Below are 13243 nucleotides of genomic sequence, written 5' to 3' on the forward strand. Positions count from 1 at the left end.
GACTCCCAGCAACAACAGCCAAAGGCTCGGGGTTCCCTCCACACAGCAAGCCTGGGAGTCCCTCCCCGTCCTCACCGTGAGGCTCCAGGGACACCCTCGCTGCCCGCTGGCCTCCTGTCCCCCTTGCCCCGCCACCCTCCCAGGACCCAGAGTCGTGGATGCCCATTTCCTGGAGGCCCGACCCTCCAAGCACTCGGCTCAGACGTCCGCCCGGGGCAAGAGCAGGACCTGGCGTGTTCCGGATCTCGGGGAAGAATTGTCAACTGACTGACTAACCAACCAGGAAAACCGGGTCCAGGAAGTTTCTCCCAGGCACCCCTTCCCCCTGGAGGACTTCCCTGCCCCTCCCCCACCCCAGGCTGAGTTAAGGGCTCCTCACAGGAACGTCCTACAAGCCCAGAAAGGTCCAAAATAACTAAAAAAGGTAGGCTCTGTGGTTCAAGCCTCAGCTCCACACCGACTAGCTGTTTGCCTTTGGAGTGGCTTCACCTCTCTGTAGTTCCCTCCCCTGGGACATGAGGATAGCAGTGTCCGCCGGGGAGAATCTCTGCCAGGTGTCGCGAGGCAGGCCCCACACAGGCCTGGGACGCTCCGGCGCCCACAGACACCAGTGGGTTTTACCGGCTGCCGCGAGGATCTCACGATATCTTGGTCACCTACCTTTTGCACCTGCCCGAGAACTTATCAACACCTGGTGGGAAGCCTGGGGGGCGTTTTCCCAGAATCCCACAGGGACCTTGACTGCTTCCCTGTCCACACCTGCAGGTCATCCGCAGAGGCGGGGCCGCTTAACCCACGTCTCCAGGGAGCTGAGCCGTCTGGGAGTCTCCAGCCCCAAGGCCCGCCCTTGCCCGGCGACGAGTCCACAGTAGGACCTACTCTGAAGTTAATTCTAGTCCAGAGCCCTTGTGGGGTCAGGCTGAGCCCACTGTGGGGCTTTGCCCGAAATCTCACACCAGCGTGGCTGCATCACCCCCACCCCCGGCCCACCCTCACCCTGCCCTGCACCTGAATCCTCAAGGCCGATGGCCACAGTGGCTGATGTGATGCTTACCTCCACCCTGACACTTAGCACAGGGCCCAGACACAGGCCACTTGGGCCACATGGGTAACTGCTGAACTGAGTGATGTGGTCAAGAAAAAGATTTAGTGACGGGTGCCTGGATGGCTCAGTCGGTAAAGTGTCCAGCTCTTGATTTGGCTCAGGGCATGATCTCACAGTTCGTGAGTTTGAGTCCTGTGCCAGGCTCTATGCGGACAGCATGGAGCCTGCTTGGGATTCTCTCCCTCTCTCTCTGCCTCTCCCCAGTTTTATACGTGTGTGTGCTCTCTGCTTCTCTCTAAAATATATACATAAACTTAAAAAAAGAAAAAGAAAAAAATGTAGTCAGCTAAGGCAGGACTCTGAAAGGGAGAATGACAGAGCTAGCAGAGCCCCCCCGGGACCCCCAGCTCCCTCCCGGGCCCACGCTGAGAGCCATTTGCAGCGGTAAACGTTCAGTGGAGCATATGTGGTCTTTAAGGCACGGGCCTTGAGCTGCGTAAACAAGGTTATAAAATTTAAAAGCAAATCAGCCCAGGATCCTGGGAGGCCCCCCTGACATCATAGCTGGGGGCGGGGCTTGTCCAGAACAGGCAGGAGGAGGCTCAGACCTCACTGAGTGTGGGGTGGAAAGAAGGGGTGACCTGGCCCCACTGATGATTGCTTCAGTTGCTTTGTTTGTTTTTTAATTTTTCTTAACGTGTATTTATTTTTGAGAGACAGAGACAGAGCATGAGCAGGGGAGGGGCAGAGAGAGAGGGAGACACAGAATCTGAAGCAGGCACCAGGCTCTAGCTGACAGCACAGAGCCCGACGTGGGGCTGGAACCCATGAGCCATGAGATCATGACCTCAGCCAAAGTTGGACCCCCGACCGACTGAGCACCCCAGGCGCCCCTCAGTTGTTTTGTTTGTAATCATTTGCTCTGAAATGATCAGATGGATCAGGCCCACATCTAGAACGTACCACCATCAAGGGGGTGGGGAGGTGTTTCTCCGTCTTTCAAAGAACATGCCTCTTCCTGTGTGCAGGTAAACAAGGGACCCAACACTCAAAGGTGCCTGAAGGTGCTGGAGATTCAGCCAACAAGGTGAGACCCTTGCCCTCCCGGAGAGTACATTCCAGAGGGAGAAAAGACCAGTGAAGAAGGAAGTCCTGACAGTTTTAGATATGCATCAGTGCTATAACAATCAGTGGGAAGAAAGCCTGCATTAACTGGGGGGAGCCCAATGGGACGACACCCCGATGGGAGGAGGAGGGGCATTGGTGGAGTCTCTGCCGCTGAGACAGGGCGGGCTGTTCCATCAGTAGGTGGCCCCAGCTGGAGCCACAGCCCTGGGTTAGAGTCCCAGCTCTGTCCCTCATGTGTGCCCCTGCACTGCGTTTCCAGATCCTTACAATGGAAATAATGATGGGGCCTCCCTGGTAGAGTCGTGGGTGGGAGCAAATGAGGCAGGGCATGGCACATAGTCAGCCCGCAATGAGGGCTGGGGCTTCTTGTGTCTATCCTTACCACCTCTTCCTTCCCGAGACCCAAGAGCCCTACAGTCAACATACGCAGACCCAGCAGGTGCGGAGTGAGATGCCGGCTACGAGATCCCGGCTGAGACAGGAAAAGCAGCAGCCGGCCCACTGGAGGCAGAGGCGGTGGGGAGGTGAGGAAGGAAGGGAGCAGGGGGGGAGGGGCCTTGAGGGCTCAAGGATCAGGACAAGGATGTGCCAGGAGCCAAGTGGGGCTGCGCCACAGGGGGGCTGTCCATGGTGCACAGGATGCTCTGGGATGTTCAAGCATGCCCGGGGGGAAGTTCCCACGATCTGTAAGATGGGGGAGGGGGTCCGAATCCTGGTCTCAACCACCTTGGGGCAGCGTCACAAAACTGGGTGCCCCCAAAACCTCCGTGGCACCGTCTGTAAAATGGGGATAACCCTAGAATCCGCCTCTCAGGGTGGCCGCAAGGATCGAATGAGATCCTGGCAGGAAGTCAGCACACGCTTCTTGGAAGTTGAAATGACAGTGAAGAGTCTCTGATTTGAAGATTCGGTAAACCTGTGGCTCAAGATCTACTGATCCTAAATGTTTACGAAGTGAAGACTAAAGTTACTAGAATGTCAGCTCTGTGAGAATGGGGATCTGGTCTGTTTTGTTCACGGTTTTAGCCCCAGTTACCTGGCACCCAGAGCTTGGAATATGGGCGAGCACCTCGTGTATGTGCATAATTGTGCACGTGTGTTTGTGCGCGTGCGTGCGTTGGATAAATGAGTGACTGAACAAACGAATGAATGGCCAGGCTGGCTCTGTCCAGTGGCCTGGCACCTCCCTCCAGCCTGCTGCCACTCCCCTGCCCATCCATCCATCTGCCTGAGCCAGAATCTAGGATGTATCCTTGACTCTCTGCCAGCCATGCCTCCCGCCTCCTGACCCGCGGGCCAGCCCCTGAGTCACCCCCACAGACAGCCCCTTGCTCACCTAGAGTGACAGCCTCTGAATAGGCTCATCTGCCCCTCCCATCTCAAAAATCTCATTTCCAGAAAGAAAAGAAGTTCATTAACCAAATCTGGGGCCTTCTGCCACAGGGCTGACCCCTATCAGGCCCCAAGGAAAGTCTTATCTTAGTCACTTGCAAAATTAGCCATGAGGAACTTGAGCCCTGCAGGCCACAGCACACCCTCTTTCCCAAGGAACGGGCGCGGGCGCTGCGGCAGGGGGTTGGACGGCATGACCAGGGTCGTCCCCCTCAGCCCCGGACTGTGGCGGGGAGGAGCCTCATGTGGTCTGGTCACACTCTAACACCCCCGCCCCTCCTCACCCAGGACACTGTGAGCCGGAGTCCAGCCGCTTCTGCCTCATTAAGCAGCCGGCACAGGGCCCTGGGAAATGTCTTAATTAGGTGGCCACACTGGCTTGTGTAAATTAATTTGATAAAGATAATGAAGTTCAGCAGAGCAGAGCTGACCAGGTTTCTGCGAGCAGCTGCCCTGAGGTCTGAGCTCTAGGAACCAGGATCTGGGGAGGGGGAAGGGGGTTGCAGGATGGTACCTCCCTCCGGCCTGTTGCCACTCCCCCTACCCATCCATCCATTTCAGCCTCTGGAGGCTGAAGGCACCAGGCTATGGGGGGCGGGGTGCTATCTTATCCCTTGCTGCAGGAATCAAATCACCTGACCTCTGAGAGCCCCCATTTTCTCAGATGAAAAATGGGCATGCCAATCCTGCCTCCTGGTAAGATTAAACAAGGTAAAATATGTAAAGCGTTTTACCCATGCCTGGACTTTCTAGTGGTCCTCAGTAAATAGTAGCAGTTATTTATATTACCAAAATTAAATAATAGAAATCCCTCCCCTCCCCCCACCAACCTTGTGTGTCCATTGGGAACATGGTTCTTTGGGTTCAGTTACTAACTCCTGATTTTCATGAGTCCCTTCTCTTTCTGGACTTCCTGCTTTCTTTGGGGTTCAAAGGGTTAAAGAATTTGGACAAGGGCACGAGGCTGGTAAGGGAGGGTGCAAGATTCAAACCCAGGTGTTCTGACCTCAACACAAAGGAAGGTCAGCTGTGTGGACATATGAGTCCGCGGAGAAATGGGTTGGAAACGTCCGAGGCTCCTGTGTGCGCTCCGAGCCAGCCCTGCTCACTGATCGAGGCGGCCGCACGGGAGGCGTAAACAACGCCCATCACACACTGGCCGTTGCCACAGGTGGAAGGACTGTGACATCGGGGATCAGGAGACCCGGGGCGCAGGCACAGCTCTGCCAAACTATCGATGGCACTGTAGCCAAGCCTCCTCCCTCTCAGGCTCTCTCCCCATCTGTAAAGGGGGAGGAAAGTGTCTGACTCTGGACACCTTTCCAGCCCCATTCAATCCTGGGATCCTCCTCTGAGCCGCCCACTCTTTGGTTTGAGGACACCTGAAATTTCTCCCCACGTGTCCTGCCTCCTGGCACAGTGCCATCCAGGGGAAGGGGGCTGCTGGGCACCCAGAACCCCCCACCCTTCATCCCTCCAGAGAGCAGCCAGAAGCATCCTGAACACAGGACCTTCTCCTCGAGATGCAAAATCCCCACGCTGGGTACGTGATGACCTCCGGTCGGCGAAGAAGAATGACAGTGATAGCGTGAAGGATTTTTTTCCCTCGCTGTCAATGAGAGAGCTGCATTGGGTGTCTAATTAGCGAATATTAGGTAATTGGTGTAATCTGGGACTTCCGTTTTTGACAGCCTCTACTGCACTGGCCCGTTTCAAGCCTGAGCTGCCGGTAATATCAGCTGATAATTGTAATACTGAAAATGAAAAATCAAATCAGAGTCATCGGAGGCTCCCATTAAATTGATTTAGGGCTGGAAAAATTAATGGGATTTCCCCTGCCTCCCCTCCTCCCCGCCCCCCCACTCCTTCCTCCTCCCTGCCCGGTCTCTGTCTCGCTCTGCTGCACTGAGAGAGAAGGAGAGGATCGAGAACCTGCTCTCTCCCCGCGAGGTGGTCAGGAGCCACAGCCCCGAGAGCCACCGCGGGAGGTGAGTCAGAGGATGGAGGGACGCGCCGGCACCCCTGCAGCCTGGGACCCAGCAGCTCACCTTTCCTTCCCTTTCCCAGGGGGACCCAGTCTCTAAGATGAGGCACAGGGCAGGCTTCGCTGTTTATAAGTTTGATGAAGCAAGGAAAGAGAGTCAGTATGATGTGTGTCCCATCAGTTCCAGTGACAGAAATCAACTCAAACCGGCTTGAAGGAAAGAAAACATGTATTGGCTCATGAAACAGGGAAGTCCAGACGGAGAGCTTGACCCAAAGGTGTCACCCGACCGCCTGCCTCCCCTCTCCCCTCCTCCCCTCCGCCATGGCTAGAATCATTCCACACTGAGCCAGCGTAGGGATGGGTGTGAGGAATGGGACCACAGACAGCTTCCGGGCTCACCTCCTCCGGGTTAGCAACCCCAGAGGAAACAGAGCCGCTCTTCCCCAGCATCGGTATATGAAGCCCAGGGAAGGGTCCCTGTTGGTCTCTTTAGAGACACACGCCCTTCTCTGCCCAATGACTATTGCCCAGGGGGGTGAGACATTATACTAATGGGACCTGGGTCCCAATGCACCCCTGTGACTGAAGGGACAAGGTCTGACTGTGACTGGCACCCCACCATGCGAGCAGGTGCAGCAGCACCCCAAAAAGCATGCTTTTACTACTGGAAGGGGAGGAGGTGTGTGGTCAGGAAAGAAACCGTCCCAAAACTTGGCATCTTAAAGCTTTGCTATGTGTCCAGGGTGGCTGGATGGCGTGTGTGGCACCAGGTGGACAGGGCTCTCTCAGGCCCTGTCTGTCTCCACAGAGTGTCCCCGAGATCCCTCCATCAGGGTAGCTGGACTGCTCACGTGGCCACCCGGGCTCCCAAAGGCACAAAAGCAGATGCTACCAGGCCGACGGGCAGGGTTGCTTCGGCATAGTCCTTCGTTAAAGTGTAAAGACCGAGAGACTCAAGAGGAAGGTAAGTAAACTCTGCTTCTCAGTGGGGGAAGTGACAAAGAATCCCCACTATCTTTTGTTTTTCTTTATTTATTGCAGAGGGGAGGGGCGGGGGGGGGGGGGACGGGATCTGAAGAGAGCCTCTCGCTGTCAGTACAGAGCCCGATGCTGGGCTCCAACTCACGATCCATGAGATCCTGTCCTGAGCCAACGTCGGATGCTTTAACCCACTGAGCCACCCAGGAGCTTCTAGAATCTTCACCATCTTTAACCCCTCCCCCCTGGAGGGTAGGGCAGACAATGGCAAAGGCGGGGATGTCCATCCATCTGTGAATGAACTCAGGAAGCACTCACGGGGACCCTGCTCGGTGTTCGGTCTATGCCAGGGGATGAAGTTCCTTCCAGAGGAGATGCCCCCTCACTCCGTCCCTGGGGGCAGCCTGTGACATGGTTGTTGTACCTTTGTTGCTATGGAAACCAAGCCATTCTAGAGGCACAAGCGCCCTATGGCTTCCTCCTCAGGAGAAAGTCCATTGAAACACGGGAAAGAAAGAAGAGAGGGCCTCCGACTGGTAGAGAGAGAGATGCTTCTTGGAGCTGCCAAGGCTGGGTTTCTCACTCTCCCTAACCAGGGCCGAAGGTTCTGGAAACAGGTTGGCCTATATTTGAGTCCAGGACCTCCAAGACCAATCATGTGGCCTTGAAAGAGTCGCCTCAGCTCTGCGTACCTCGTTTCTTCATCTCTAAGAAAGGCTGGATAACAACCCACCTCATAAGACTCTACGGAGAAAATGGGCCAAACTGTGTGAAAAGTCTAGCATGGTGCCTGGCACATAGTAGGTACTGAATAATGACACAGTAGAACAGTTTCCATCACTGCCCACTGTGTATACCTGTTCGAGGGTCTGCTCTTGCCAGTGGGGGACACCCCATCCTCTGTATCCAGGTGCCCAAAGCTCTCCTTCCCCCCTCAGTCCTGAGCATCCCTGGAGAGAGCCGGCGGGAGTCCCTCCTGGAACAAACCGTCTTCAGGAGACCACCGGCCCGCCGAGCTTTTCCGTCCCCGCCGGTGGGCTTCAGGCCAACTTGGAAGAGTCAGACTCAAGATACTTATTTCATCTTACACTCACTGACTTCGAGCCCCTTGAATCTCACATCCAAAGAAACATGCAAATGGATGCAAATGATTCCCTGATTTATGCAAAGCAGCATGCAAATGAATGTCCCCAGATTTGCCAAAGCAAAGGACCTAGGCACCTAATTTAGCTGAAACAACAGGGGAAGAAGATTGTGTCTGTCCAGCGTGTCTTAGGTTTAGGCTGCGAAGAACCCAGGAGACCTTCTGGAACGGAGCTCAGGGGTCTCTGGCCAAACCTGGGTCACAGGCACCCAAGCTCTGGAAGCAGGAGCTGAGGCCTGCTTGCCTGAGGCCGGGCTTTGCCAACAGACACTAGCCTCACAGGGGTGCCACTGTGGAGTTGTGTTTCTCTTTATAAAGCTGGACCTTTTTTTAACCCCCGAACCTTCTGAGGAGAAGGCAGTCATTTTACGGGTGACTGTTGGGGCAGTGTGTTTGAAGATCTTAGTTCGTTGTCCTTCCTCAACTCCAAGTAGAGAGACCATCACCGCCAAGCCCTGGAGGGCAATTGTCACAGCGCAACGGCTGGTGTCCCGCAGGCCCAGCAGTACATGCGGCAAGGTGACTTTCTCCGGCCGCTCCTGAGCCAAGTGCCCCTTCCCACTGAGTGAGCAGCCCCGGGGCTGAGCTCTGTCCACACATCGGCTCCCTGACCCGGGACACGCAGCCTGGGACAGGGAACTGTCATCCGTACAACAGGAGCGGTGAGTGCGAGACTTCGCATCTGTGAGACCCCCCAAGCCAGCTTTATCTTCCCTGCACATCAGGCCTCCAGGAACCTCATCTTTTCGAACCTTTGTTGCCCGTGAGGCTGGGGGCTCAGCCCCAGGGGGCCAGGGACCCCGTGACCTCATGGGCTGCCCAGGCGCCGGGGCCCCTCGCCACAGCCAGCAGGTGACCTTGCCGACAACAAAGTCTCCTCCGCGGCGCAGCGTGCTCAGACTGAAGCCTGCCTTCTGCGAACATTCACGGTCTCTTTTCTGGACCCATTAGACAGCCCACAAAAGGATGCCAATTTATCGGCATGGTGGTGACCGCTCTTTGCCATTATTTTCCCAGAAAAGTCACTGAGCAGCACTGGTATCTGGGCGCCCTGAGCCAGCAGAACGGATAGAAGTTTCTGCACAGACCGCTGTCCTCTTCACGCTGGCTGGAGCAGAGATATGCCGCTTAAAGAAGGTACTGGAGACACCCACCGTGCCCGGGCATTTACCACTCTAAACCGGAGCATCGGGGATCCAGATACCTGGCAGGGCTCCCGCGTGTCATGATAATCAAGCCCACGAGGGCTCACTAGGGGGTCAGGAGCTGCGCTGAGCATTTTACGTAAATTAACTCATTTCATCCTCAAAACAGCCATGCACACAATGCTGTTTAAATCCCCACATTCCAGAAAAAAAAGACCAAGCCCAAGGGTTTGCAAACATTCCGTGGCTTGTAACGGCCCTTGTGCACCTGTTCTCATACAGGGTTTCAGGCGGCAGAGTGGAGGGGCGGGGGCGGGAATGGGCCCTGATTTCCTGCCAAAGCTGGCGGGGCAGGTAGGGCAGGGTTAAGGGTGTGGGCATTACGGCTGTAGCCCTGGGGTCCTCTCCGAGGCTGTGTGACCCTTGGCAAGTGACTTCACCTTCTCGAGCTTCCGTCTTCTCATCTGCAAAGTGCGAATAAGGAAAGAAACCCGTTGGGGGTATTTGGTGGCGATTCATTGTGATCAAGGGTACAAGGCACTCAACACGATGCCGGGACACGAAGGAGGGGCTGGCGCGTCTGGACTGGTGTCGGGCAGGACTCGAGCTCCCAGAGGTGCAGGGACTCCCGCACAGACCAGTCACAGAGCCAAACCTCAACCCGCGTCTCCCGACTCGAGGCCCCGAGAGCGCTGTCCGCCTCGCATCCCAGCGCACCTGTCGGACCCGGTTCACAGGTGCCCCCCGCACCTGTGAGGACCTGCCCCCCGCCGCGGGGACCCAGCTGTCTGCCTCGGGGAGCGAGCCCGCAATGGCCACGCTTCTCACCGGGAAAGGTTTGTGGTTTCTGTTGACATGAAAAGATGACAAGAAATAGCTTGGGTAATTATATTAATTTTCCTCAATTTACACATTCTTGCTATTTGCCATTTCCCCAGGAATGTGTAAATGAGGAGTTTGAGTGGTTCAGCAGCGCTGTAATTAGGTCGGCATTGTTAAAAAAAAAAAGTTTCTGTTGTGTGTCTCATTATGAGGTCTCTTCACGGTTGAGGGTCCTGCCTCCCCTCTCGGACTGGGAGAACTCCAAGGGCAAGGGATTTACCTCCCCCTTCAGCCCCGGAGTCTCCACCATTGGACTGGAGAGCCCTCTGAAAACGGGAATGTATCTCCCCCGTCAGACAAGGGTCTCCTCCTGAGCAGCGACTATATCTTCTCCATCAAACTGGCAGGTTCCTGAGAGTGGGGCTGGGTCTCCCCCCTCAGACTAGCAGCTTCCTTATCAGCCTAGGTGACAGGGGTCTTGAGTCCTCCATCAGACTGGGAGTTCCCTGAGAACGAGGACCTCTCTCCCCCATCAGACTTGGCACATTCCCGATCGGTGGCTCTGTCTCCCCCAACAGACTAGCAGGGTCCGTGCTGTTAATATCTGCACAGTCTGTGGCTGAAGTTCAGAGTCTACCCTTGTGTGACCCCCAGCCACATGAACACATGCATGGCCATGCTTTGCAGCCTAAAGAAAGCATGTATCGGTCCCCAGGAGACAGGTTTCCGAGGCTGTCACCCCCCACAGAACAAGGGGACAGTTCCTTCGCTTGTATGTGTGCATATTGGGCTTTCACAGGGCTATGGGCCAGGCGAGGGTCTGCAAATATGTCAGTGGCTGGAAGACTGGTCCCTCTTAAGGTAAGAAGCCTGTACCAGGAGGCTGACATTGCTCTGGCCCCAAGGAGAGACAGCTGGGTCTTCTCTTGAGTCCAGGGTTTGGAAATAAGCCCCAGTCCCTCCCAGACCTAGATCTCTCCAGAATTGCTGAGAGCCGAGAGTCCACAGCCGCCCTGTGAGGAAGGCATTATGAGCCGGCTTCCTCCTCTGAGGACAAGGAATTGCAGAAGCTTGTTCCCGGTCTAATGCCAAATGAAGCATATGTTAGAGCCAAGACACAAGCCCAGACCTGTATCACCCAAAGCCCACGTCTGTTACAACACACCTCACTGCCTCCAGGAAGCCCTCCTCCACACCGGCATCCCATGAGGATAGGGGCAATCTCCAGGGACTCCAGCCCAGCGTCAGGCCAGCAAAGGCAGACGCAGTGGGGTGATCTGTTTGTGATATAGACCTGAGGCTCATTTTCATCCTCTATAAGTTGTGATGAGCTGATGTCTCCACAGTCCCCACCCCATGGAACAAAAGCCAGGTGGCGTGCATGTGTGTTATGGGCTGAATGTGCATGCCCCCTCCAAGTTCACGTGTTGAAGCCCTGGCCCCCGCTATGATGGTATTTGGAACTGAGGCCTTTGGGAGGCGATGCGGTCATGAGGGTGGAGCCCCAGGATGGGATCAGCACCCCGAGAAGAAAGGGAAGAGGCCAGAGCTTTCTGTCCCCGTCATGTGAGGACATAGCAAGAGGAAGAGGGCTCTCACCGGACACCCAATCAGCCAGCGCCTTGATCTTGGACTCCCTGGCCTCCAGAACTGGGAGGAACACATTGTTTAAGCCTCTCGGTCTGGGGTGTTTTGTCACAGCATCTGGAGCTGACTGAGACAGGGAGGCACCAGCTCAGACAATCAGCTTTGGGTTCCAAGTTTGATGTTTTTGTGTCCATTGCAAGATCATCCCCCTGAAAGCTGGCTTCGCTGGGGAAGAAAGCGTTTAAAATCCTAAAAGCCACTCAGCACACAGTCTGGGGTCCCCAGGAGTCTCTCTCTGGCTGACCAGTGAGGCAGGCTGGAGTGTCTCTCGCTGGAGCCTCAGCTGAGGACACCCTGATGGCAGTGGGGGGACAAATGGTGGCCGGAGTGACTCTGAGGCTTGCTCTGTGCTGTCTCCGGAGCCCCCACTGCGGCTCACCTGCTCAGTGACACACCTGTTCTGGCTCCCTTCTCTATCCTTCCCACACATGTCCCGTCCTGCCTGTCCTTGGCCTCACCTCCCTAATAAATGATTCGAATCAAAATCCTTGTCTCAGGCTCTGCTTCTGGGGGGACCCAAGCCATGTCACTTCCTTCTGCACAGCAAGGACAAAGCTCTGTGAGCACAAAGATGCCCACAGACTACTAAGCCACTTTCCCCCGGCAAGAAGTCCCATTTGAGGCAGCTGGTTCTCTGCCTCCTGCTCCTCCACCTCCCCCTCTCCCTGGCGCCTCTTGTCCACCTGCCAAGTCCCCCAACCCTGGCCTCCCCTGTGCTCAGGCCTCACACCTCTCCCACTCCTCTGTGCCCTGGAGATCACCCCACCCATGCCTCTCTCATCTGGACCTCTCCCTAGAGCTCCAACCCCCAGTCACCGCCCTGCCGGCCTAAGATGTTTGGTGACAACTCAGTGTAAAGCGCCCCATTTGAAGCAGCAAGTCAGAAACAGGACAGGTGGGAGGGGATAAGCTCGAGCCTGGCCCCACTCCTGAGGCCTCACAAGCCCAGGGAGAAAGTCAGGAAGCTTGAAGGGAGAGTGGGCACCGTGGGCGGGGGGCTGTGTCCCTGGCAGGGACAGCAGGGCAGGGGAGGCTCTGGGCCTGGAGGTCTGAGATGCCCCAGCCGGTGTGAGTCCTGGGGACAGAGGTGCGGAAAGGCAGCAGGAGGGGGCGGCAGGCCGTGTTACCCGCGGGTAGGGGGGAGCCACCGGCCCTACCGGCCCTCGGCCCTTGGCCTGAAATTCCCAGGCAGGAGCTACGCGAATCCCAGCTGGGAGGCGGGTCCAGCGCACCCGCCGCCTGACAATGGGCCCCCACCTGGGTCTGCTCATCGGGGGTGAAGCAAAAGCGTTTTTCCTTCTAAGGTGAGGGCAGGGGGTGAAGAAGGCGTGTGGCCCACCTGGGACCGTGGGTAACACAGCCTGCTGCACCCTCCTGCTGCCTTTCCGCACCCCCGTCCCCAGGACTTGCACCGGCTGGGGCATCTCGGACCTCCAGGCCCAGAGCCTCCCCTGCCCTGCTGTCCCTGCCAGGGACACAGCCCCCTGCCCACGGTGCCCAGTCACCTCCTCAGTACGGTCTCCGCAGACACCTTGCTTGTCATCACAAGCCCCCCTCTGCAGCCTTTCTACGTCCCAGAGTCTGCATCCTCTCTCCAGGGCACAAATACCACATGACCTGTTTTCCTTCCTTGCTGTCAGCTCCCTCTGTGTGCGCACCAGTGAGATGGGGGCCGGGGCGCGTGTAGTGTCTTGTCCACCACACTCTACCCAGTGCCCACCTGGATCCGGGTCCTGGCACACAGCAGGCCTCCCATAAATGCTGAAGGAATGACCTTCAATTCCCCTGGCCTTGACTATTCCTATCTCCTCTCTGAGACACAGAGAGGTTAAGGTACCTGCCTGACATCACACAGCTGGTAAGTGAAGCAAACATATTTGGAACTCTGGGGTGTGTCCAAAGTTTTACTCTTGGAGGCAGGGATGTCTGGGGGCAAGAGTCCGGCCCTGAGTCTA

The 13243-nt window shown here is 56.3% G+C and overlaps 1 long non-coding RNA gene across 1 annotated transcript; it reads left to right on the forward strand.

The window, feature by feature from the left end:
- The first annotated feature begins 1944 nt into the window (after nucleotides 1–1944).
- Nucleotides 1945–3154, forward strand: LOC115300371. Its single transcript, XR_003912624.1, has 3 exons — nucleotides 1945–2132; nucleotides 2574–2697; nucleotides 2988–3154. It is a non-coding gene; the product is annotated as an uncharacterized LOC115300371 (long non-coding RNA).
- The last annotated feature ends 10089 nt before the right edge of the window (nucleotides 3155–13243 follow it).

Source organism: Suricata suricatta, chromosome 8 (genome assembly GCF_006229205.1).
Source record: "Suricata suricatta isolate VVHF042 chromosome 8, meerkat_22Aug2017_6uvM2_HiC, whole genome shotgun sequence".
Classification (NCBI taxonomy): Eukaryota; Metazoa; Chordata; class Mammalia; order Carnivora; family Herpestidae; genus Suricata; species Suricata suricatta.